At 42.7% G+C, this 27,630-nt stretch overlaps 1 protein-coding gene across 3 annotated transcripts in view; it reads left to right on the top strand.

Annotated features, from left to right (window-relative positions):
* LOC148112429 (uncharacterized) overlaps positions 1-26,715 on the top strand; it is a 63,683-nt gene extending 36,968 nt beyond the window's left edge. The window contains exons 4-5 of one of the 3 annotated variants that reach the window (XR_015729505.1): positions 5,379-5,489; positions 5,803-6,001. The gene's annotated coding sequence lies outside the window, so the exon portion shown is untranslated. Of the gene's footprint in view, positions 1-5,378; positions 5,490-5,802; positions 6,002-25,614 lie in introns of those variants that run through there. The other 2 variants (XM_087876727.1, XM_087876726.1) reach the window with 2 other exon arrangements.
* Positions 26,716-27,630: the final 915 nt, after the last annotated feature.

Raw genomic sequence — 27,630 nt, forward strand, 5'->3', positions numbered from 1 at the left:
ACTAAGCAAGAAGAGATCCAGCCTAGAACTAAGGAGAAATTACCTTACAGTGAGAACAATTAATCAGAGAATGGACTTCCCTCCAGAAGTTGTGAGTGCTCCATCACTGGGAGTTTTTAAGAAGAGGTTGGACAACCACTTGTTTGAAATACCGTGTTTCCCCAAAAACAGGATATGTCCCCAAAATAAGGCCAAGACTGATTTTTTGGGATGGGCCTAAATATATGCCCTCTCCTGAAAATTAGCCCCCCCCTCTCTCTCTCACACACACAGGTCCCTCACCCCACCAAACCTCCCAAGGCAGCCTCAACCTTGCAAACTCAACCTTGCAAACTCATCTCGGCAGGGATGGCTGAGGTGCTACAGGTGTTGCTGCTGTCACCACTGCCAGCTGGGGAAGCCTGGCAGCCCCCTGCGGCCAAGCTCAGCTGTGGACAAGGAGCATTGGCCATGGTTGCGCCAGCCGAGCTGTGTCTGTTGGGGCTGCCTGGCATCTTGCTGCCAGGTGCCTGGAAAGAGTAAACTAGACCTGTGGGAGGAAGGGAGGGTGGGCAAGGGTCCTGCGAGTCTCCCTTCACCAGGAAGAGGCTATCTGATCGCTGTCCAGTCCGGTGACTCCCGAGGCGGACAGGCTTCCCGGGTTCGCGGTCGGGCGCTCTGGTCGATCAGCACTCAGGTGGGGGGACTGCGGAGCGATCGGAGCAGAGAGGACAGGGGGAAAGGGGAGGCCTCCAGAGACCATCACCATAGAGTGGGAAGCACACTCTTAGCTGGCTGGGGTTTGGAAGCCGCAGAGGCAGAGTTTGGGGGAGAGAAAGGAAGACTTCTGCTGCTTCTGCTTTTGGCTGCATGCAAGGAAAGCAACAGAAGTCTTTCTTTCTCTCCCCCAAACTCTGCCTCTGCGGCTTCCAAACCCCAGCCAGGGCAGTGGCCACTCTGGGAGTATGCTTCCCACTCTGGTGATGGCTGGAGCTGGACCTTGCAGGGAGAGCTGGCCCAGGCCATGGCTTCCACATGGGTGCTGGTGGTGGGCACTGGCGGCATTGGCTACAAGCTCCTGAAGGACCTGGTGCTCACCGGCTTCACCCACATCAACGTGGTGAGGCCTGGGAGGCGCGTGAGCGGGGGTGGGGACAGACACTCATGCGGCTTTGTGCCTTCGGGCCACTCACGTTCTACACACACACCCCCACGGGAGGGGAGGATCTTGATGGTGGCACACGAAGGGACCCTCTCTCTGCCAGACTCCCAGCTGTGAGTGCGCAGGCTGCCCGGGGCCTCCTGCACCCCCAAAATAATAAGACCCCCGATAATAAGTCCAAGCCCTTATTTTGGGGTTCAAAAGAAAATAAGATCCTGTCTTACTTTCAGGGAAACATGGCAGTATAGGGGTTTTTTGCTTGAGCAGAGGGTTGGACTTGAAGACTTCCAAGGTCCCTTCCAAATCTGTTATTCTATAAGATTCTGAACAAGACCCTTCCTCTTTTTCAAGGGAAGAGGTCTCTGATAAATCTTGAGGGCTGCATTCCTGTTCCCATTAGTATGGCTCTATCAGCATGGTCTGTTTTTTCAATTAAGCATTTAATTTGCACTAAGTATTCAAATGCTTGTGCAATCACAGTTAAATTATGTTCTAGCTAAGTTTTCTTTAAAGACTAAAAATAGTTTTGATTTAGATTTAGAAATTAAACTTCTCTTCTTCGCTGCAGTCTTTACATTTGCACTGTAATAATACTTTCATTTTACCCTTTTAAAAAGATAATCTTTGCAGGATTGTGTCTCTTTAAGAAAAAATGTGCATTAATGTGAAGCCAAGACTTGACATTAAAAATGTCATCCTCAAAACCATCTTTTCTTCATTCAGAAAGCAGCAGTTGTAAGCTCACAAATTGGAAATAGGATGCATATGGGAACATGTAACATCCATTGGAAAAGCAACGAGCTGTTCTGGCCAGCTCTCTGCATTAAAGAGAACTCAGGGAAATTGGAACCAGTTCAGAGAGCAGCGAGAATAGTGAAGGTATTGGAAACTGAGCTTCAGCAGGAGAGATGGAGGAACCGAGTATGTTAAACCTTGAGGAAAGAGGAGCATTTGGGGAAGTTTCCTGCCTGAGCTGGGGATTGGACTAGAAGACCTTCCAACTCTGTTATTCTGTTAAATTGTAATCCTTCTCCTGTATCTGAAGACTTAACAAACACACCTAAACATTTGTTGCTTTTCCAGAACTCCGGTCAGTTAATGATAAAATTAAAGAAAGGCAGATTCCAGATCAATGTGAGGATAAATTTCCTAACAATAAGAGTAGTTTGATCAAATCAAATCACGGCTGCGTTGCAGGCTGGACAGCCAGCTTGGGGAGGAGTGTTAATTGGGCTGAACCGGGTGCCTTCAGAAGCCTCTTCCAGTTCTTGAATTCATTCCCCACTTTCATTTGCATTTAATATCAACAGCCTCTGTAAGGTGCTGGTTTTGACCCGCCCAATGCTCTCTGCTTAATTCAAATTTATTATATGTTTGCGTGCTTGTCTGTTAGATCAACTCCACTGCAACTCTGGGTTCAACAGAAGGCAATGCAAAATAATGAACTACAAGATGCAAAAGGAGAAAAAAAAAAAACACCAAGAAAAGACATTCACCTGGCAACGTCCTTTTTCAGCTACATCCAATGCCTTCATTTCAATCAGCGCAAATTATGGTTAGCTCTCTTCCTATTGAAGCCTGCTTTCTCTCCCTCTCTTGACACCCTGTTGGGCTTTGTCTCTGGTCACAGGCAGGAAAGTCTGGCATCTGCAGGCTCTTCCTTCCTTCCTTCCTTTCTCTTTCTTTCTTTCTTCCTTCCGTCCTTCCTTCCTTTCCTTCCTTCCTTCCTTCCTTCCTTCCTTCCTTCCTTCCTTCCTTCCTTCCTTCCTTCCTTCCTTCCTTCCTGGTTTGGTCTAATATTAAGGCACCAGGCTAGAAAGCAGGAGACTGGGAGTTCTAGCCCTGTCTTAACCATGAAAGCCAACTGGGTGAACTTGGGCCAATTACCTTTTCTCAGCCCAACCCACCTCACAGGGTTTTTGTTGTGGAAAAAGATGAGGAGGAAGGTGTGTTGGATATGTTTGCCACTTTGAGGTATTTGTAAAAATAATAAAGGCAGAATACAAATAAATAAAAGAATAAAACACTTCTATAGCCACCCATCTTGTAACCAACTTTGGGTGACTCCCAAAGGCATCAGGAATGGAGACACCAAGGAGGTCAGCAGTGGGGACATCGAATTTCATGCCATTGAAGTTTTCTTTTCTTTGAACAGAAGGGCAGACAGCATTCCAATACAGCAGTGGGGAAAGATCCTGGAACTGTTAGCTTGGATCTCAGCTATCATTGCCTATTTCTTGGGTGCTCAAATAGATTTCCTGTCTTATTGTAAAAATGGCACCGCTCAGAGATGTTACTTCCCCTCTGTTTTATATGCATTGTGGCTGCCATTTTGAATTTTTACACACACTCATGCACATGTGCCAACACCACGTGCACACACACACACACAAAGTGATACCCCTCACTAAATAGTATATTTTGCAATTCCTGTTCTCTCCTGACCACCTTACATGAGATTCAAATGGTTACAAGGGGACCCCACATGTGGCTCTGGCAGATAAGGACTGGAGGGGGGGTGGGCTTGACTGAAATTCCACCCCTGCTTCCTCCCTCCCTCCCGGCTCCAATTCCTCTTCCTGTTGACCCTGGCTTTTTTCAAGCTGCCTTCCTAACCCTGTGCTCTTCCTTCCCTTGGCCATTTCCTGCCTTCGTTGAGTCTCCTGTGCCAATGCCCTGCTTTGATTTATGGGCTGCTTCCTTTGCCCTGTCCCAGTTCAGCATCACTGCACATCCAAAAGAAAATCGGCAGGAATCAGAGCCCCTCTTCCCTCAGCTCCTGCCCAGCTGACTGACGTCTTTCCAGGAGGAACCCTGCAAGGGAAGGGCCAGCAAGCTGCTGCCATGTGGAGGTGCAAGACGGATGCTTGGCATATTCATTCAGAGCAGTGAGGGACGTCTGGGCAGCGGAAGGAGAAAATGGGGTCCCTCCCTGTCTTCTACATTCCTATCTGTGCAGTCAGCTTCCCTTTGGGGCTTGTTGCTTCGCGCCATATCCCTTCCAGAGCTATTCCTCCAGCCCTTTGTTCACAAGGCAATATCCGCTCAACTTTCACGACTTCCTCACAAGCCTCCTCAACGAAATGTGATTTGGGAAGGCCCTGAGCCAGCTAGGAAGAGGTATTTAGTATCTAGTTGCTAGTCTACTTAATTCCACCTTAAGCACTGGAATCGCCTCTTTAAAATAACCAAATGAAAGGGTTTCCCTGCTTGGAATCGTGCAAAGCTATAACTTAAAAGATTTGCTTGCAGGAAGTGCCTGGCCTTTAATAGCACGGAGCGCTCGTGTTTATTATAGATGGTCTTTTAAGTTACCACCACTTGAAGTTACAACAGCACTTAAAAATTGACTTAGAACCGGTCCACGTGCTTGCAACCATTGTAGCATCTCCACGATCACATGTTCAAAAATTGGGCACTTTATTATTTTATTTTATTTTTCAATTTATATACCGCCCTTCTCCCTGAGGACTCAGGGCAGTGCACAGCCAGAATTAAGAACATGAACTACAAATATTAAGAACAATTAAAATATATATAAATTTGGCCCAAAAATTTAAAAATCACACACCAATTAAAACATTTTAAAAATTTAAAAATTTCTTCTTAAGCCAGCCCGGCTTGCTGGAAAAAGTGGGTTTTAAGGGCACGGTGGAAGGCACTGAGGTCTTGGATTCTCCTTATCTCAGGGGGCAGCTGATTCCAGAGGGTAGGTGCCCCCACAGAGAAGGCTCTCCCCCTGGGGGTCACCAGCCTACATTGTTTGGCTGATGGCACCCTGAGGAGGCCCTCTCTGTGGGAGCACACAGGTCAGTGGGAGGTCGACGGTAGCAGCAACATAAATGCATCTTGGCAACCAAGATGCATTTATGATAGCTGCAGTATCTTGGGGTCAAAGGATCCCCATTTGGGACCTTCCTAGCCAACTTCTGACAAGCAAAATCAATGGAGGAAGCTGGATTTGTTTAACAATTGTGTGATTCACATAACAATTGTAGTGATTTGCTTAATAACCATGGCAAAAAGGTCACAAAATCAGATGCAACTCACTTAACAACTGCAATGGAAATCCTGATCCCAGTTGTGGTCGTAAGTTGAAGACTACCTGTAGTTATTTACAGTATCATCAGAACAGCTTGGCAGCTCCAATTTTATCTCCTGGTTGCCATAACACTCCCAGGCCATGATTTATTTATACAGTCTTATCCTTTTGTTTCTTCTATTGCAAAACACCAAGGAAATGGAAGGGCAAGAGGATGAGGATTTCATTAAACTAGAGGATTTTGGATATTGTCAACCTTCCCCAGTAAAGGCTCAAAAGATGATCTGCAGAACTAACACTACACAGGTATTAATTGCCACTACATACCTTTTACATCGAGCAGAGTGAGGCAACATTATCATTACTTCCTTAACAAGTATTCCCTTGATTAATTTGAATTAATGATAACGCCTTCCTCCAATCCTCCATTGTCCATCACCAGAGGTTTTTAAATTCCATTTCTTCTTCTTTGTGGTTATCCATTTTAATCTATCAGTGTGAATAACTTGTTTAACCAGGCATTAAATCTAAATGTAGTTATTAAACATTCAAATTTAGACCTTTCATCTATTCTACTAAGAACAATTAACAGGAAGTAAATGCATTTTCTTTTAAACAGGTTATGTTCAACAAAGGAAAACCCACCTTTGCATCTGTAGAAGTAAAGATAATTCTCCTTACAGAAACAGGAAGAGTTATCCATCACGAAATCAAAACTGCTTTTAACCCATTTATTGTATTACAGTGACTGTATTTTCCCCAGTATATTATTGGCATTAAGCTCTTCATTATAAAGAAATTAAAACATTGGAAAAACATCCAGGGCTCAGAATGAATCTATAGTTTTACGTGTATTTTGAAGAGTGCTTTCAAGATTAAGATTATACTCATTCTTGTCCTAATAACAATTCCATGATGCATCTCTTAACAAAATTTCAAGTTAAAATTTCAAGAGCCTTGATAGTACAGTGGTTTAGTGCACCCTGTTATTAACACAGCTGCCTGCAATTTCTGCTGGTTCGAATCTCTCCAAGGCTCAAGGTTAACTCAGCCTTCCATCCTTTCTAAGGTAGGTGAAATGAGGACCCAGTTTGTGGGGGCAATAAGCTGACTTTGTATAAAATATACAAAAGAATGAAGGCTATTGCTTAACGCATTGTAAGCCGCCCTGAGTCTCCGGAGAAGGGCGGCATATAAATCAAATTTAAAAAAAAAAAAAAAGTGCTTGGGAGGCTCAAAAAATAGGGAGTTAGTACCCATAGCCTTGAAAAAACAAGTAAAAAAGAGTATTTGAATTTCAGGGTGCAAATGTGGTGTCCTTGGTGCTCTCTGAGCTTGATTGGTTTTTTTTAGACATTTTATTACCTGAACTAGCTAGCTAGCACTGATGATGTTATCTAGTTTGGGTAATAAATGTCTTCAAGAAAACAACCAAGCTCAGAGAGCACCAAGGACCCAGCATGAAAAAAAAAAGCTGCTTTTTTTTTTACACATACACAAAGACAGGGGTACAGAAACCCCGGAATGTCAGCCAAGCCCCTGGCACATCACTTTAAGCCCCAAAGCCAACATATGATGGAATCTTAACACAGACAACTGTCTCCAAAATTAACTGGCTTGTCATGAATGTGAATTTTGCCTGCGTGGAATAGTGTAGAGCAGTGTTTCTCAACCTTGGCCGCTGGACGATGTGTGGACTTCAACTCCCAGAATTCCCCAGCCAATTCTGGGAGTTGAAGTCCACACATCGTCCAGCGGCCAAGGTTGAGAAACCCTGGTGTAGAGAGTAGGTGTGAAGACGTGGTCCCTTGTCTTTGAGGACATTTTGGATCACAGTTTCTTAACATTAGCAGCTTGAAGATGTGTGGACAACTTCCAGAATTCCCCAGCCAGCTGAGGGTTTCTGGGAGCTGAAGTCCACACATCTTCAAGTTGACTAGATTGAGAAGCATTGTTTTAGAGTCTAAATCCAATTCATTGTGCAAAGCTGCATTTAGTATACAGGTAGTCCTTAACTTATGACCAGTGCTTGGCAACCAAAGTTACAACAGACTCCCCAAAACTACCTATAACTGATAAGAAGTTATGACAGTTGTGGCATATGCCTATAATTGGGCCCTTGACAACCAGCCTGCATTTACAGCTGTTTGAAATCACCTTTACAAGGGTTTTGTCCCAAACTGGCATTTACCTGCACTTTTCAGCAAAATTGACCCATAACAAACTATTGCTTCATTTAACAACCTGGCATTCACTTAACAACCACCACAAAAAGGGTCCAAAATTGGCTGAATCACATCCTTAACCCGATTTACGACTGTCATGACTCATGACTTACCACCACAATGGACAGGTTCCATTATGATTGTAAGTCAAGGTCTATATGTAACGACTGTGGAGTGAAGCACACAGATTTCCACCTTCACATATCAGATTTGAAACAGGAGGTGGTTGAAGTACATCTAAGAGCTTTAGCAGATCAGATTCATGGGTGTCAAAAGTGCCCCTGGAGTCAGGGATCATCTTCAAAACTTCAGCTCATTTCCAGAATGTTTGGACTCTCTTATGATCAAGAAGACCTGGGCCATTCAGTAATCACCCAGAAGTGCTAGTAAAGGTAAAGGTTCCCCTCGCACATATGTGCTAGTCGTTCCCGACTCTAGGGGGTGGTGCTCATCTCCGTTTCAAAGCCGAAGAGCCAGTGCAGTCTGAAGACATCTCCATGGTCATGTGGCCGGCATGACTCAACACCAAAGGCGCAGAGAACGCTGTTACCTTCCCACCAAAGGTGGTCCCTTTTTTTCTACTTGCATTTTTTACCTGCTTTTGAACTGCTAGGTTTTCAGAAGCTGGGACAAGTAACGGGAGCTCACCCCGTTACGCGGCACTAGGGATTCGAACCGCTGAACTGCCGACCTTTTGATCAATAAGCTCAGCATCTTAGCCACTGAGCCACCACATCCCTTCTAGAAGTGCTTAGGAAGTGGTATTTATACCCACAATTTCTCCGCCAATTTTCTGCAAGATTAAAGCACAAAAGTCATTGCTCCCTGAAAATTTCAAGCTTCCACTTTTGAATCACATTTCCAGCTCCTGTGGCAGGAGAGCCACACTGGTGTTCTTGGAAGCATGTTGCATGATATGACAGGAGAGCGCTGGACGATGGTGGCTCCCATTGCATTGTTCCACACCTCTCCCACGACCAGCAAAATGAGCCTTGGTTTTTTGTTGCTTTTTTAAAATGCAGAATAAATGATGCAAAGGAGGAGAGGTGCTGGAAAGACATTCAGTTGAAAGGGACGTGTGAGGTTTCTTTGGCAAGCAATTTAGGTTGCCTGGCAGCAGAATTTCATTTTAATTTAATCAGCCGAGATGCTGTGCACGGAGCTCTTTATGTCCCAGGGCTGGCCATGGTTTACATGAATGCGTACTTCAAAGCCACTCCCCCCTGCCCCATACCATGTTAGGGTCTTGTATTTCCTGACTGCTGTTTCTAGGTGGCTGGCTCAGCTGGTCCCCAAACTGCCAAGTTTGCTTTATTTTGTCAACAGCATTTCCGGTTTTGTGGCGCTAAGCAAGACTCAGAGAAGATGAGTTTGTGAGTCAGAAGGTGACTCACCCCTCAAGCTTGCAAGGGCAAGATGTAGCCAGTGCAGACATGCCCAGGAGAAGCAGAGGTCAGTGTGGCAGCTCACGTCAGGAAGACGATTCAGGGAGTTGCAATGTTTGGTGCAACACAGGATGAGCACATTTCTGGTGCGGCCGTGCCAAAGTCCTGATTCACCCCAGGAAAAAGGAAGAGCATCAGCTTCCTTCTCCTGGTTGCGCCACTCTCCCCTCTCCTTCACTCCCAGGCGAGAGTTTTCTCCTCTCCACCCTGGAGCAGCTGTGGCCCAAAGAGCATGAATGAAGCCGCATGGGCGGGACGTTGCTCCCTGCTTGGAAAGTCTCCTCCCTGGAATGGGTCTGGCCTTGGCATTTTGAGAGCAACCAACATTGAACACAACTTCATTCCTCCTTGCAATCATCTGGGCAGCATTGAGTGGTCCAATGAAGACTGTGGGGGAAGATTTGTCCAAGGCGGAGATTAGCAAATTGAGATTCTGGGCTACTTGTGGTAGGGGAGCAGGAGGGCTCCAAACTCCTAAATATGTTCCCTAATTGTCACTTTTTATACCATAGAAGGGAGAAAGGCTAAAGACAGAACATGGGTGATAGAAGTAGAATCATTTCAATTATATATAATTTTAATAAAATTCAAATGACATACATTGCAATGCAATATAGTTTTGTTTTGGTCCCGTCTCCTATTTTGGGGAACCAGCCCCCATCATACTCCCCCTCTCCCCAAGCCAGGTCCAGGCTGTGAAGTAGAAAAAGTTGAACTCTTTGAACTGTGCCCATCTCTGAGCTGACAATTCACCACTAAGCAGCGCAGGTGAGGATGTTGAACATGAGATGCTCATCAGCTATTTCTATCACAACCAAGATTAAAATTATGGCAGCCATAGTCTACCCAGTGGTAATCTCTGCCTGTGAAATCTGGACTTTGAAAAAGATTGAGAGCAGAGATCTCTGCAGGAGGTGGTCACAAAGCCAAGATGGAAGTCACAAAGGCACAACTGAAGCATAGCAACAAATGACATTAAAAACAGGGAGAGGTTTAATTGCCCTGTGGCCGCCATATTGACTTCTTTCAGCAGTTCGATTCTCATCGGCTCAAGGTTGACTCAGCCTTCCATCCTTTTGAGGTTGGTAAAATGAGGTCCCAGATTGTTGGGGGCAAGAGGCTGACTCTGTAAATTGCTCAGAGAATGGTGTGAAGCAGGAGATCTTTCGGAATCTGACCATCAGCCATTCTCATGACATGCCCAAGCCAGCATAGACATCGTCGTTTCAATAGTGTATACATGCTAGAAATTCCAGCACGTTCCAAGACTGCACTATTTGGAACTTTGTCATGCCAGGTAATGCCAAGGATAAGTTGGAGACAGCACATATGAAAGGTATTCAACTTTCTCTCCTGCCATGTGTAAAGGGTCCAAGACTTCACTGTATGGAGAACTAGTGCCTTAGAGCAGTGTTTCTCAACCTTGGAAGCTTGAAGATGGGTGGACTTCAACTCCCAGAATCCCCCAGCCAGCAGCGCTGGCTGGGGGTTTCTGGGAGTTGAAGTCCACCCATCTTCAAGCTTCCAAGGTTGAGAAACACTGCCTTAGAGGGAGACCACAGCTGCGATATAAGGATATCTGCAAGAGGGATCTAAAGGCCCTGGGAATGGACACTAATGACTGGGAAACCTTGACCTCCGATCATTCAGCTTGGAGGCTAAAGACGCAGCATGGCCTTCTCCAATTCAAAGAGACACTTGTTCGGCAGGCCGAGGCAAAGAGGCAGTCCCGGAACCAGCGAAATCTGGGGGCTGGGCAGGGGACGGAATATATCTTCCCTCAGTGTGGAAAGGATTGCCACTCTTGAATTGGCCTCTTTAGTCACACCAGATGCTGTTTTAGGACCTCTTTCCAGAGCACGATACCATAGTCTTTTGAGACTGAAGGTTGCCAACGCAAATGGTGTGAAGCACTATGAAGCAGTATATAAGTCTAGGTGCTATTGCTATTTCAGAACTATGGATTTAGAAAAGGTTAAGAACACCACAAATTGCCCAAAGAGCCAACGAATCATTCCTGGACCTCATATGGACTGTCTGCTCCTACAAGATCATAATCAGCAAATTGCAATTCACGTTTTTTGGGCATGTAATGCGAGTAGACGATGGTCTATTTAAAAAAAGTGGTGATGCTTGGCAAGGTTAAGGGAAGCTGGCAAGGAAGATTAAAAATATTTTTGGAGTCACTGCTGGCTATCGCTGGGGACAAACCAAAATGATGAGCATTTGGTGCTCTTTGTCAAAGACAGACCCAATGACAAGTAGTCCTCAACTTACTAGCATTTATTTAGCGACCATTCAGAGTTAAGATGGTGCTGAAAAAAGTGACACAACCAGTCCTTGAACTTACAACTGTCACAGCATCCCTGTAGTCACGTGCTTGTGATTCAGGTACTTGGCAGGCAACCATTGCATTTACAATAGTTGCAACGGTCCCTGGCTCACATGATTGTCATTTGCAACCTTCCCAGCTGGCTACAAAGCAAAATCATTGGGGAATCCAACAGGTAAATCGGCAAGTCGTGGTCACATGATGTCTCATTTAATGACTGCCCTCCTTAATGATGAATTTTCCAGTTCCTATTGTGGTCATAAATCAAGGACTACCTGTAAATAGCTAATCTTCCTATTGTTTCAGAAGTTCTAGGGCTGAAGTACAGGAAAAAACACCCAAAGGAAAGGTCGCAAAGGAAAATACGAGACTCAGCAACACAGACACACACAGACACAGACACAGACACACACACACACACAAATACACTTGGACTTGGAAGCACTTTGCTGTTCATTAGAATTCTGATCCACGTGTGTCTCTTTCTTGTGTAGTGTTTCTCAGTCCCCTGAAGATGTGTGGATTTCAGCTCCCAGCATGGCTGTCTGGGGAATTCTGGAAATTGAAATCCACACAACTTTAAATGGCCACGGCTGAGAAGCCCTGCCTTTGAGGCGCATATTAGCCTTGGATGTGACACTGTCTGGGCCATTGGTGGCTCTGAGCTGTAAGAGCCCGTCTGGCACTGGTGAATAAATATTTGCTCAAGTCCTGGATGATAAGCCCTGGAGATTTAAAAAGGGTAGGAAATCTTGTTTACTAACACCATGACAAAATGGTCTGTGGAGTGAAAAACGCTGACGAATCCACCCAGATCACAATAGAATGAGGTTTCCCAAACTCTGGCAGCAAAACCTGTTAAAAGGGGTAAAAAGAAGAAGAATCTGGGAGCTCTTAAATCAAGAGTCAAAAAGGAAGAGCCAAAAAAGCCAATGCAATCCTAGACTGCATTAATAGAATCAAGATCGTGTGAAGTTCTAGTACCACTTTACAAAGCCTTAGTAAGATCACACTTGGAATACTGCACCCAGTTCTGGTTACCACAATACAAAAATGGTGTTGAGACTCTGGAAAGAGCGCAGAGAAGAGCAACAAAAATGATTAGGGGCAGTGGTGAAATCCAAATTTTTTTACTACCAGTTCTGTGGGCGTGACTTGGTGGGCGTGGTGTGGCTTGGTGGGTGTGCCAGGGGAAGGATACTGCAAAATCTCCATTCCCTCCCCACTCCTGGGAGAAGGATATTGCAAAATCTCCATTCCCACCCCACTCCAGGGGAAGGATACTGCAAAATCCCCATTCCCTCCCCACTCCTGGGGGAAGGATATTGCAAAATCTCCATTCCCACCCCACTGTGGGGCAGCCAGAGGTGGCATTTGCCGGTTCTCCAAACTGCTCAAAATTTCCACTACCGGTTCTCCAGAACTGTCAGAACCTGTTGGATTTCACCCCTGATTAGGGGGCAGGAAGCTAAAGTATACAAAGAATGATTACAGGAACTGGATATATCTAATCTAATGAAAAGAAGGACTGGGGTAACATGATAACAGTGTTCCAATATTTGAGGGGCTCCTACAAAAGTGAGAGGGTCAAACTATTTTTCAAAGCACCAAAAGGCAAGGCAAGAAACAATGGTTAGAAACTAACCAAGGAGAGAAGTAACCTAGGAGAAATTTCTCAACAGTGAAAGCAATTAATCATTGAAATAGCTTCAGAGGTGGGTTTCAGCAGGTTCTGACCAGTTCTGGAGAACCGGTAGTGGAAATTTTGAGTAGGTCAGAGAACCGGTAGTAAAAATTCTGACTGGCCCCACCCCCATCTCTTCTCTGCCTCCCAAGTCCAGGAGGAAATGGGGATTTTGCAATATCCTTCCCCCTGGAGTGGGGTGGGAATGGAGATTTTACAGTATCCTTCCCCTGCCACGTCCACCTAGACATGCCCACCTAGATATGCCATGCCCACCAAGCCACGCCCACAGAACTGGTAGTAAAAAAAATTTGAAACCCACCACTGAATAGCTTGTCTTCAGAAGTTGTGGGTGCTCCATCGCTGGAGACTTTCAAAGAGAGACTGGACAACCATTTGTCTGAAATGGTACAGAGGGGTTTGAACAGGAGTTTGGACTAGAAGACCTCCAAGGTCCCTTCCAACTCTATTGTTTATTTATTTATTGTTTATTGGTTCGATTTATTTGCCGACCTTTTCCGGAGGCTCAGGACAGCTTACAATGCGTTAAGCAATAGCCTTCATACTTTTGTATATACCTGCTTAGTAGGGCTTTCGGCCGCCCCTAAGTTTGTATTCTTTTTTATACAAAGTCAACTTATTTCCCCCACAAACAGGGTCCTCATTTTACCTATCTTTGAAAGGATGGAAGGCTGAGTCAACCTTGAGCCCGGTGGGATTTGAACTTGCAATAATTGCAGGCAGCTGGTGTTATTGTAACAGTGCTTTAGTCTGCTGCGCCACCAAGGTTCTTGTTCTAATTCCAGTTGACTGCACTGGATTGATTTTCTTTCCTCCTTCCTCTCACACCTTCCCAGGGCATCCTTATCATTACCCACTAATAAAGATGCACAGATTCTCTCTCACCCGCCCAAGGGGACCATGTGCAGAGGGCATCTTTAAAAGCAGGAAGAATTTGGGTTTTTCAGAAAGGCAGAACTAAATCAAGAATCAGCCAAACTGAGAAAGGAATAAGGGATGATCCCAGAGTGCACACTGGGATTTCCCCCCTCTATTCCTTCTTTTCCTGTATTTTGGGTATTTGTTAGGGGGGATGAACTTTTTCTTGTTTTAATGGTTAAGCCTAGAGTTGTCATGTTGCATGTAAACAATGGGCAGAGCTTCCATTGCAAAATTGTAGCTCCCATTGGCTTTTTTGAAACCTTCCATGGGGACACCCCAAACAAGGTCTTTTCTGCCTCCCCCCCACAGGCTCCCCTGGATCTTAAATGACTGCTTGCGTTAGTTTGCCAATTTCAGCCAACAGAAAAACCCAGTGACAATTTCAGCTGTCACTATTCAGTACAGATAGTCCTCAACTTACGACTGGTCACTTAGCGAGTGTTTGAAGTTACGACAGACTTCCCTGGGGGTATTTATGACCCATTCGAAGTTCTGATAGTCGGGGGTGTGTGTGTCCCACATGGTCATGTGACCACACTTTGGGCACTTTGCAACCGGGCCACAATTATGGTCATTCCATGGTCACATGACCACATTTTACTACATTTTTGCCTTAATTTCCAGTTCTCAGCAAAAATGCCCCATAATGAACCATTGGTCCACTTAATGACCATGGCAGTCACTTAAGAACCACCACAAAAAAGCTTGTAAAATCGGTTTAGTCCCAATTTACAATTTAATGGGAAGGCTACCTATACTTCAGTGACTGCTTTCTGAGCCGTGGTGGTGCAGTGGTTTGAATACAGTACTGCAGGCTGCTTCTGCTGACTGTCGGCTGCCAGTAGTTCGGCAGTTCGATCCTGACTGGCTCAAGGTTGACTCAGCCTTCCATCCTTCCGAGGTTGGTAAAACGAGGACCCAGATTGTTGGGGGGCAAGAGGCTGACTCTGTAAACCGCTTTGAGAGGGCTATAAGGCACTGTGAAGCGGTATATAAGTCTAAGTGCTATTGCACTTAAATGACTAAGTGTGGGTTGGACTAGATGACCTCCAAGGTCCCTTTCAACTCTGTTACTTTACTACTGTTACTGCTATTGCTATTGCTTTCTACTGCAGAAAATGGATGTCAAGCACTGGAAAAATCAGGAGATTCAAGCAGTTCAAATGAGTATAAAGATTTATTGCAAGCTTAAGCTCTCTAGAAGAATCTGAGCTACTAACAGTCAAAGGAAATGCATGGGAATTAAGAACGCATTCACGGTGGGCTGGACTTAGATCTCTTGTGGATGCACAGGGACTCCTGATTGATGATGCATTTGACCCCTTCCTTGGGCTCAACCTGATAGAAATCCTAAAATGGATTTCTGCAGCTGCAGATTACACACACACACACACACACACACACACACACACTGGAAGATCCATTCCCATCCCAGCATTGGAGGAGGAGGAGGAGGAAGTGGCCTGACTGTGCTTGTGTAATGCATTGCAGCCCTTGACTTCAGACTAGAGCAGAGAAATCAGAGGATTTTTTTTTTTCAAGGGGGAAGAAATTCCCAACTGTTTCTTCAGGCAGGAGGAGCCCAGCTGATCAAAAGCCCCTTGGAAGTATTCTGTGTGAGCTTTGTTCCCTGGGGATTGAATGGGAGCGTGGGAAGTCAGGAGGCTGGAGAAACAGTTGTGCAATGAAAGACAAACCCTTTGGCCACCTCATCATTAAATACGTGCAACGACACTACCCTCCATGTTGAGTTTCCTCCAAAATTCCCTTTGTCTTGGTAAAAAGATTTCAAAAAGCAAACGCAAAGAAAAAGAGAATTTCTCTGCTTGGCACTTCCTCTTAATCCAGTGTTTCCCCACCTTGGCAGCTTTAAAATGGGTGGACTTCAAGTCCCAGAATTCCCCAGCCAGGAGAAAACAAAGGGGAAAGTAGTATGGATTTTACACTCAGCCTCTGGAAGAAAATTAGGACCTAAATTTAAAGGACAGATCATTATTAACTAAATGTCGCTCCTTCTTATGAAACAGAATACTTTATACTACATTATAAGAATCATAGCAGCTTCCATCACTGCTTGTCCTTGTACAACACTTTCAACTTGGTTTTGGAATTAACCCATTTGCAGGAGAGGGTTGTGCAATACGGGAATTCCCAAAGGATCAGTGGTGGGTTGCCCCCGGTTCGGACCAGTTCTATGGAACCGGTAGTAAAACTGGAGGGAGGCTCCGCCCATGGACCACGATGTCATCAGAACGCTTCTGTGCATGCCACCCCTGTTCTGGATCTATTTTTTATTACTACAGAAACAAGAAAAGGGGGTATAAAATTGCAGCTTCTTATTTTTTTATGTCAGTATAAAGAACAACATTCTGACAATAAGAATTACAGGTGGTCCTTGGCTTATGATCATTTACCAACTGTTGGGGTTTTTTGGGGGGGGGTAATTTTTTTTTTATTTTTTACACAAACACACATACAAACATACAAAGTATTTTTGCTGAACAGAGTAGTCGTCTGGTTAACAAATTTAAACAATTTTTAGTCCTTTCAACTAAAATTACAATTTCTATACCTCCTTTTTTGCCATAACATTTATTTTCATCTATTTTGTACCAATATTACCCTTCATTTTCATCTCTAATTTTAAACAAATTCCATTTTCCCTTCTATTCTATATTAAACCCCTTCCCATTATCATCTAATTTTTATATCCATCATCAAATTAATTAATTATGTGGTGTTACAGTTATTTAATTCTTATATTAATAATAAATCCACTTATTTTATAATATACATTTTCTTAACTAATACAATCCAACATTTTAATATAAATCAATTGATATTTATATATGAACCAGAATGGGGAAAAAAAACCTTAGTTGAATTTAAAAATATTCTAACTATTATCCTCTAATCATATAGCTTTCCCCTTGTATCACTTAATCGTTTGTACACACACCACCGTAAACCATTAAAAACATTTCAATTATTATTCCAATTATTTTTCAATTCATTTTCACCATCATATGATTTTACATTATTTCTTACTACAATTCATATTTCAATTCTAGTCATATACATCATATTCCTCTTTCATTTCTTTCCTTTTTTCCCTTTCCCTTTTTATTTTTCCCTTTTTCTTTCCCCTTTTTTCCTTTTGTGCCTTAAAATCCTGATCTCTCCTGTTGTTCCCCCTCTCTTTCTTCTTTTACATTTACCAACTGTTCAAAGTTAGGACAGCATTGAAAAAAGTGACTTAGGACCAGTCCTCACCTTTGCAATTGTCACAATATCCACCCCCCCCAGTCACATGATCAAAATCCAATCCTTGGCAATCATCATGTATTTATCATGCTGCAGTGTCCCACGGTTACGTGATTTGGGATCTTCTCAGCTGGCTTCCAAAAAGCAAAGTCAGTGAGGGAAGCCAGCTTCGCTTTACAATCATGTGATTCACTTAACACATAATGACTGGCAAAATTGGTTGTGACTCATTTAATGACCATCTTGCTTAGCAATGGAAATCCCAATCCAATTGTCATCATAACTCAAGGTCAGTTAGCAGGGCTGGCTGGGGAATTCTGGGAGTTGAAGTCCACATGTCTTCAAGCTGCTGAGGTTGAGGAACACTGGATTAAACCATGGCAGTTCTTCCATCTGCCAAACACAGAACCATTTTGCACACCATGCTGCAGAAATTATCATTATTAGCCTGTTCTGGGATTAGAGCATTTAATGAGCTCTCAAACAAATGTCGGCTCTGGGATAGCTTCAGGATGTGCTTCCTGTTGAGAGTCTGGCACAGATCTAGAGATCCTCCCAGTGATTCTCGGCAGACAGGCATTTTCCTAAATAGCTTCGAAATGCACAGGGTTGCAAATGTTTCCCAGTGGATATTGATGCAAATCCTTTGACATGCAGGGCTTTCTTTCCTCTGCCATCCACAAGGCCAAAAGGCACAGTTCTCTGAACTATGCACATCTTTTAAAATACATGCACAGGCAGAGCGGGATGCAGTGCGCACACACTTAAACACATTGCAATGTTTGCACATGGGAAGTTTATGCTCTCCTCTGGGTTCCAGTTTCTTCTGCACAGAGGAAATGTGGCAGGCTGTCCCCAGCTGGACAGCTGCCACTGGGGTACCGATTTCCTGTTCATTGGGGAAAGACCGAAAGGGTGACACTCCTGCTCTCTTCCTTCTTGCCCTCAGATTGATTTCTGGTGTGGATCAGGCCCAGGGTTATACAACTAAAAGAGAAGGCCTGGAAGGGAATGCAAGAAGCATCCTTTAAAAAGGATTCTCCCAGGTTCTGTGCTAAAATCTGGGGATGGAAGGAATCCACTAAGTCAGCGGCCTCCAATCTTTTGGACACCAGGGACCCGTTCCGTGAAGAAAGGTTTTTCCACAGACCAGAGAAGTTTTGCAGTTTTGTGTGATGCCTGCATCCTGTGGATGGTGCTTCACTTGTTTGCGTGGCCCAGTTGCTGGCATGCCATGGACCGGTGCCAGTCCATGGGTCCCCTGCCTGCACTAAGGAAATGTGCAAGATGTGGGCAGGTGGGATGGAGGGACGCTATCAGCGAATGCAGCCTTTCCTTCCTTCTCAATTCAAACCCCTTCATTCAGGAAATGCTCTTTGTAAAGCATTTTGACACAAATGCAGGATCAACATAAATGCTGTGTTGATCATGCATCAATTTAAATTGTAAGCAAGTGGGCAAGCTCAGAGATTTCACAAGGCATGATTTGCAGGGTTTGGCTCCCTTTAAGACTGCCTTTTTTTTTTTTTTTTTTTGCTCCTTTGGCCTCTTTTGACCAGCCATAGCCCCTCTGAATGACTCATTTGCTTCAGATTACACACAGGAACATCCTTGGCATCAAAGATCGCTTCACTTTCCCCAATCACCTTTTCCCTGGAGGACTGGTCTCAGCTCAGCTTTTCTCACACTGTAGTAAAACGGCTCAAATGCTTTTCCTTCTCTCCTTCTCATCACTCAGCTGCCTCACCGCAGCCGTTGGGGTTGGGCTGTGAGGCTAATTTGAGAAGGAGATGTCTCAAAAGTCAGGATGGTGGCCACTCTGCTCCTGCTCTACAAACAGTAGGTGTCATATACACAACACACAAGAAAAAGGGCAAGGCTTCAATTGTGTGGTCCTAGTGCCATCTTGTCCATTTGACCCAAATGCAGCACTTTGAAAGAATAAAAAGAATCAAGATCTGAATCAAGTGTACAAGGCTGTATCAAGTGTTCAGATGTCCCAAATGGCCAACGGGCACTGCAAAGACACAGTCTGGGTGGGATCTAGTTACAAGGTTATGATTTTGCATAAACCCATGCAGGGGTTTGAATGTCCACTGAAGGGCATTTTTGAAAATAAGTTAAGGTGGTAATTTTGATCACATGATACTGGGAACTTCTTTTTTTTACTCCCTTCCCCCATGTTCTCACTGGCAGGGGTAATTTGTTGAGCTCAAGGAACTTTGAGGGTCCTTTATTGTGGCCTTCTGTTTTTATTTTTCAATTTTTATCAAATCATATACTTCAACAGATGCACAAAACACTATTTTGAGTTCCAGGTTAGGAAAAGGGATTTGGATTAAACTGGGAGACAGAAAAAATGCTCAAACTGTGACTTTTCTTGAAGTATTAACAGTGGCCCTTTTCCGCATTTTATTCGTTTATTTATTGCATTTAGAACTTAGGGTACTTTCCTGCCAAACAGTTGCTGTGAATAATAACAAAAGCATCCTGGAACTGGGTAAACTAATTCATTTAGCACATGGACTGAGATGAAGGGGGAAAAACCTTTATCCTGATTCATGCCACAGGAAATCGAACTGAACACTTTCTTTAAGTGTAAGTCAGCAGTTTCTGGTCTCTCTGAGAAGTTTCTTTATTCAAGAATGGCTATTTTCTAAGGCAGTGCCAAAGCACACAGGGATGTCCAAGTCTTTTCTCAATCCTTTTTTTTTTTTTTTTAGTAATCCTTTCCTGCATCAATTTCTTTCATTCGTGGGTGCCCTCTTTTTCTTTTTTCTCACTTCTATTGACATCCACCTCTTAAAAACAGGGAAGCAGATTCATAAAATGAGCCTGTTTGGTGTAGCGGGCAAGGCACAAAGCCAGCTGGTGACTTTGAGACAGTCACTCTGTTTCAGCCCTGGGAAGGAGGTAATGGCAATCTAACTTCTGAAAAACCTTGTCGGTGTAGAACGTTAGCACCCATCCCTCTCCTAGAAGAATGAAATATTCTAGGAAATATTAAAAAGGCAGAATATTATACTTCCCTGGATGAGAAAAGGAGAAACATGCTCTTGGAAAGCAGACCCCCACCTTTGTTAATAGCCTCAGAAAGATGGGCCATCCTATCTACAAGACAAAAGGCCTTCAACTCCAGGGTGATAGGATTAGCCCTCACTCAAGATCCAAACCAGGACAAACCAGAACGTATCTTTTCTTTTATGTACTCTGAGAACATATGCACCAAGACAAATTCCTTGTATGTCCAATCACACTTGGCCAATAAAAAATTCTATTCTATTCTATTCTATTTGTAACAAAAGACTGTGCGTCACCATTATAAGCACATCATAAAGCACCATAAAAATACACAGTCATCAAACATACCGAATACATCTCATATAAATGTAACAAGCACAGAGACATCAAGGACAGTCACATCAATACCAACTGATCTTCCAAAGTCCCAAGGACGTCAAAGGTCTTAACTGGGATCTGTCCACTTCTTCAAGCTCCACAGATCGAGGAAAAATCCAGATGACATGGTCAGCCATTGTTCCAGTCATCTCAGCAGATCAGTGCTTCTCAATCATAGCCACTTTAGAATGTATGGACTTCAACTCCCAGAATTCCCCAGGGACACTGCAGTAGATTCTTCCCATGCCATGCCCACCAACTGGGATGATCTTCCTGATGGTTTGCAATCCAGCTAGTGGAGCTACAGTGATATAAAAAATCTCAGAATCTCTAATACTTGGCATCATTGCTTCAAGCCATGGATGTTTCTGTAAAAACTTAATGGCAAAAGAGCTGAGGACAGAATTCCAAGAATAAGTCTCTTTTATTATAACAAAACTGGGGATCAAAGCATATAGGGCACTCTGGAATGTCAGTTTTGTAATTTGCAGTGGTAAGAAAAACATTTAAGTAAGGCTTCTAGAAGAAACCCATCCACATCCTGCATATTACCAGGAAGTTCCTCCTGCACAATTGTTGTTAGTGTTCAGTAAGTTCTGAGATTTAGACCCTAAAAGTATGGTGTGGGAAAATTATTTTTCCTGATCCCATCTGCCATTCAGCTTGTAAATGACAGTAACAGCTTCACCCCTTTCAATGGCATTATATTCTGTACGGCTGATTTTGCAATGCAGTTTATGGGCAGAGTAGCAAGATTATCCTGTGGAAAAATCTGGCGGAATCTTATCTTTTTTCCCCTTGTTTTTTAAAAGCATATTTACAAGTGTCAGGATATTGATTTTTAAAAAATGATTCATGTAGACCTTGACATATGACCACAATTGAGACCAGAATTTCTGTCTCAATTAAACAAGTTGGTTATTAAATGTGTCGTATCCAATTTTATGATCTTTTCTGCCCCAGTTGTTAAGTGGATCACTGCAGTTGTTAAATGTATCACACAACTGTTCAGTGAATCTGCCTTCTGTTATTACCCTAGGCCTAGAAAGTGGATCCTATTAGAAAAGGACAAAAGGCCTTGAAAAGCCCATGAAAATAAAAAGAAATCAATGGTGGGGTTCAAAAAATTTACTACTGGTTCTGTGGGTGTGGCTTGGTGGGTGTGGCAGGGGAAGGTTACTGCAAAATCCCCATTTCCTCCCAATCAGCTGGGTCTTGGGAGGCAGAGAATAGATGTGGGTGGGGCCAGTCAGAGTTGGTATTTACCGGTTCTCCGAACTACTCAAAATTTCCACTACCGGTTCTTCAGAACTGGTCAGAACCTGCTGAAACCCACCTCTGAAATAGATGTGAGTCTCTTTCTGGCACTTCATTTGAGTTCTAGCCAATCTTGTCCGGGCTCAAAAGTTCAGTAAACCTGGGTTTACTGAATAACCCTAAACCCAGGTTATGATAAAGCCCTACGTGGCCTAGGACCAGAGTACTTGCAAGACCACCTCCTGCCACCGGTGGCCTCCCATCGCCCGGTTCGCTCCCACAGAGTTGGCCTCCTCAGGGTACCTTCAGCTAGACAATGTCGACTGGTGACCCCCTAGCGGGAGAGCCTTCTCTGTGGGAGCCCCTACCCTCTGGAATACGTTACCCCTGGAGCTCCAGATAATCCCCGACCTCCGAACCTTCCACCATGCCTTGAAGACCTGGCTCTTCCAACCGGCGGGCCTGGGTTGATTCTATACTGATTTTGTAGCTTTTTATATTCTTAAATCTTAAATTTGAATTGGTATTCCCACGGGGAATACAATAAACAGAGTATTTATTGGATACTCTGTTTTAATTTGTCTTTTAACTTTTGTATTTTCTGTTTCTTATTGTTGTGAGCCGCCCTGAGTCCTTCGGAAGAAGGGCGGCATATAAATCCAATAAATAAATAAATAAATGATGATGAAGGCTGTCAGGAAATGTCAGGGCTTTAAGCTATACTGGGAAATCAAAACATATTCCAAATAAGGCACTTCTGCATGACTGCCAAAAATTGAAATGAATCTGTTCAACAAATCAGCAAGGTTATTCTGAATTCCTTTACTTTCACTTTTTGTTTGCTATACAAAGTTAAGGATGGATCATTCAGTTGTTTTAGAGAAACAGAGGCCAGGTACGGAATGGAGATGGAAGATTTTATGATTCTTTTCTCCTAGGAGGAATGCAAAGGATGATAATGGTCGATGTCTACATGTACAGGTAGTCCTTGACTTATAACCACAATTGAGCTGAAAATTTTTGTTGCTAAGCGAGACATTTGTTAAGTGCGGTTTGCCCCATTTTATGACCTTTCTTGCCACAGCTGTTAAGTGAAACGCTGCTGTTATTAAGTTAGTAACATGGTTAAGTGGATCTTCTTTCCCCATTGACTTTGCTTGTCAGAAGTTTGCACAAAGTGATTACATGACCCTCGGGACACTGCAACCGTCTTCAATGATTCAGTTGCCAAGCGTCTGAATTTTTATCACATGACTATGGGGATGCCCCCAATGGCTGTAAGTGTGAAAAATGATCATGTCACTTTTTTCAGTACCGTTGTAACTTTGAATGGACACTAAATGAACTGTTGTAGGCTGTGGTGAAATGTAAATGTTACTACTGGTTCTGTGGGCGTGGTTTGGTGGTAGTGGGGGGTAATATGACTGAGTGGGCGTGGCCAGCTTTTTTTTTTTTTTTTTTTTTTTTACTTTTAAAACCATTTTTTCTACAACCTCTTCGGCCGAAGAGGTTGTAGAAAAAATGCTTTTAAAAGCCTCTGATGATCCCAGCTGAGCCGTGCGATCATCAGAGGCTTTTTTTTTTACTTTTAAAAGCATTTTTTCAGCCAAAGAGGTTGTAGAAAAAATGCTTTTAAAAATTAAAAAAAAAGCCTCTGATGATTGTGCAGCTCAGCTGGGCAATGGGGGGGGCAGGGATTTTTGCTACTGGTTCTTCGAACCACCCGCCTCCATCGCTACCGGATCCGGTCTGAACCGGGAGCATTTCACCCCTGGTTGTAAGTAGAGGACTATCTGTATTTCTTTGTCAGCTCCAATGGATTGGGATGCATTTGACTAACTATGTTTGGTGTATCCATTCACCTTTTGGTTATTTGTCATTTAACAGCTGAAGGGTGAAAAGGAAGATTTGCTAGCATGACAAGGCTAGAGCCTCCATCTCAGTGATTCTCAACCTGGACAATTTTAAGATGGGTGGACTTCAACTCCCAGGACTGGGAGTTGAAGTCCACCCATCTTAATGTTGAATAACACTGTGGGGGTCCTGAATAATTCTGCAACAGCTTTTAGGAATTCCTCTTTTGCAAAGAAAAATGGAGTGGCTTTCTGCTTGGTCTACAGAAACATTTGTGGGTTTGGGGCATTTGTTTTGGTGGTGTGTTTTTTTAAAAAAACAATATTATTAAATTTTTCAACATTTAAAACACAGGACACAAATTTATACTCATTAGAGCTTTTCCATATCAGTGACAATATCCTTCGCATCGATCATATTTACCTAAATTCTATTTCTATAAATCTATAACTATCCCAGGTTATATCATCATTCAATTTATAATAATATCTACTCACCTACAATCATATTCTCATCAATATTATATAGTTCTTATACATTTTACATTATATATTCTACTTTTTACAACTTTTTTTTTAAAAAAATTATTTTTCAAAACCAAAACCAAAACAGAATATAAAAAAACATTATCATTCCGTACAATCAAAGACAGTGTTTCAGTCGGTGGCATTTTTTGTGCTCCTCCTCTCTTCAAATTATCACTAAACATGCTAGCTTATTTCCAAAGATTTCAACATCCATTTATATCATAATTATTTCCAATTCTTATTCTCGTATTCTCATTGGTAAAATAAATCCCATATCATTATTATATTATATTATTATATATTATTACAATATTATTATATTGTCTATCTTCCTGCTCTCTTATTTCAAATGTCAATTTACTCATCTCAGCACATTCCATCATTTTCTTAATAATTTCTTCATCATTAGGTAACTTTTCTCCTTTCCAGTTTTTAGCAAATACAATTCTGGCTGCTGTCAAAAGATTCACAATTAAGTATTGCAGTTTTTATTATACGCTTCCGGTACGATCCCTAATAAAAATATCTCTGGTTTAAAGTCAATATATCTCTTTATCATTTTTTCCAACCACGTGTGTATCTTAGTCCAATATCTCTTTACTTCTACGCATGTCCACCACATGTGGTAATAGGATCCTGGGGTCTGATGACATTTCCAACATTTCTCCGATTTATTCTGGAACATTCTGACTATTCTCGACGGGGATAGATGCCACCTATAAAACATCTTATACAAATTCTCCTTATATGCTGTAGACATTGTCATTTTATAATTATGTGATCACAATTTTTGCCATTTCTCTAAATCAATATCATAACCAAAATTCTTCCCCCATCCTATCATTAATTCTTTAACTTGTTCTTCTTCCAGTTTAACCTCTAGCAAATAACCATATAGCTTTTTAATTACATGATCATCAGAACCCATCAAAATCTTATCTAAATTAGTCAATACATTATAGAAACCTTCTTGTTTAAGATCTTCTCGATATCTAGAGAGTATTTGCATATATGAAAACCAATCCATCTTATACCCTTGATCTTCTATATCTTGCTTTAATTTAAGTTCACCCTTTTCATCCAATAATTCCTTATATCTTATAATTTATTTCCCTTTAAACGTCACTGGACAACTTATACCTTAAGTTTTACGCTTATTCTCAAGCCAGGTATATCATCTATTCCAAATTTGGTAGTATTCAGTTTCTTCTTTCTCCTTCATTTCCATGGACAGCTTATCCATTTCTGCACACTCATAAATTTTCCCTATTATCATTTGATCTGGAGGGATATCGACCCCTTTTCCAATTCTGCGCGAGGACGATTCTACTTGCTGTCAATATATGTAACACTATATATTGCAATTTTTTATCCATTTTCCCATCAAAAATGCCCAAAAGAAATTCTATCGGCTTCAATTCTATTTGTTTTGGTAGTGTTTAGTGAGCTGTATCCTCACAGTGAGCTGATGACCAACTCTGTGTTTTCCTCCCATCATACAGGAAGGAAGCATGATGACAAAGCAAGACTGAGAACTGTCCTCCTCCAGCCCTCAGGGCCCTGGAGCCATGAGATGTATTTACTGCCTTGAAGCTCCACCAGACTCTTTAGACTTCTGCCCCTGAAGATCAGCTGCCTGTGGGCAAGGCAAGCCGGGAATGTAAAAGGAAGGTTTTTCACACATGCTGAATTCTAATCTGCTGCAGCATCAAAATGACAGCCCTGTGGGCAACTATCTCAACCACCCAGGAATGAGTTCACATAAAATGGGCCGGTTGTACATTTTGCACTGAATCATTTGGCTGTTTTGTTGTTGTCAAGTACCCAGAAGAAAGGTCTTTCAGATTTCAGATGATCTCACTTGCAGGAAAGGATCTCTACACATCGATGAAAAATGCACATTTCATTCATTGTCGCCAGATCTGATCACAAGCCCAGACAGGGAACTGCTATGCAGGTAGTCCTCGACTTCTGACCACAGTTGAGGCCAGAATTTCCATTGTTAAGCAAGGCAGTCACATCCAATTTTAAGGTCTTTTTTGCCATGAATCGCTGCAGTTGCTAAGTGAACCATGCAATTGTTAAGCGAATCTTCTTTCCCCATTGATTTTGCTCATCCAAAGCTGGCTGGAAAAGTCGCAGATGATGATCATATGACCCTGGGATGTCATATGACTGGGATGCCACCCTCATAAATACATGCCAGTTGCCAAGTGCCCAAATTCTGATCACGTGACCTTGGGGATGCTATGACAGTTGTAAGTTCAACAATATCATAAGTCACTTTTTTCAAGGCCATTGTAACTTTGAACAATTGCTAAAGGGATGGTTGTAAATCAAGGACCCTGTACAGCTAGATGAGTAGGGTTAGGTGAATGGTGGCACATGGAATCCTGGGTCTTCTGGCCATGTCACCCCTTCCTATCTGAGTTGAGAATTGTTCTGGCACTTTCAAGAGCCACACTGCAGTAGGCAAAACCTCCTAACCCCACTGTGACTTTCACAACTTCTGGAGCACTGCTGGAAATGTGCACCCCTTCAGATACTCTTGTGGTATGTGTGTCGGTATTAATTCTTGGCTGAAAAGAGCATACTGAAAAAGGTTGCTGTGTTTAAAAACTCTTTTCATTTCGGAAGAAGCAAAACAGCTGGATAGGCAGCATACTTTAAAGCCCGCATTCTGCTGGACCACAAGCCCCATCACTCTCCATCTTTGTATGGGATGCTATAGCAAGAGCATTTAGGGGCCACATTACCTCTCCACAAGCTAAGGAGCGGGAATGGCTGCAGCACATACATGTAGTCTAGGACAGTGTTTTTCAAACTTGACAACTTTATAGACTTCAACTCCCAGAATTCCCAGCATGAGTGTCAAGTTTGAAAAACACCAGCCTAGGAAACAGAAAAGGAACTGAAAGAAGTTCCTTTAATTCAAACAATTATTTTCCACCCGGTTCTTTGCTCCAGGTGAGGAGTTGGTGTGCCCTAAAGATTTCTCCACGTTTTTAGAGTTCTGGGCCACCACTTTGAAAAATGCAATGGTTAGGCTGGATAATAAAGGGTTAGGACACTCACCAGCACCCACAACATGTTTACCAACTCTTAAAGTCCACAATTATCATAATTTAAAATAAAGCTTGTAATTACTGCATGGTCACCCAGATCCCTTCAATTTCTGACTACTTTTGCCCTCTACAAACAGAACAGAGTGAGATTTTCTATTATCTGTCTGTCTAGTTATTTATAATAAAAGATAAAAATTAACAAGAATGTCCATTTAAAATGGAGAGAGAAGAAAGAAGACAGAACAGAAGACAGAAAATGCAGGAAAAAAAATAGAAAAGTAAAAAACATAAAAAACGACTTCTGATTTCCTGAATATATTATCATATTTCTATGGCACTCATCACACTTGCATGCCTCGGTTATTAGCATTAATGTAAATTAACCTCTCACTCCATGGCTGCAGCATTGCTTACAATTTTTCATAATCTATTTTTTTTTCCTAATTATCAAAG

The sequence above is a fragment of the Pantherophis guttatus genome, chromosome 10 (genome assembly GCF_059756535.1).
Source record: "Pantherophis guttatus breed Tessera chromosome 10, ASM5975653v1, whole genome shotgun sequence".
Taxonomy (NCBI): Eukaryota; Metazoa; Chordata; class Lepidosauria; order Squamata; family Colubridae; genus Pantherophis; species Pantherophis guttatus.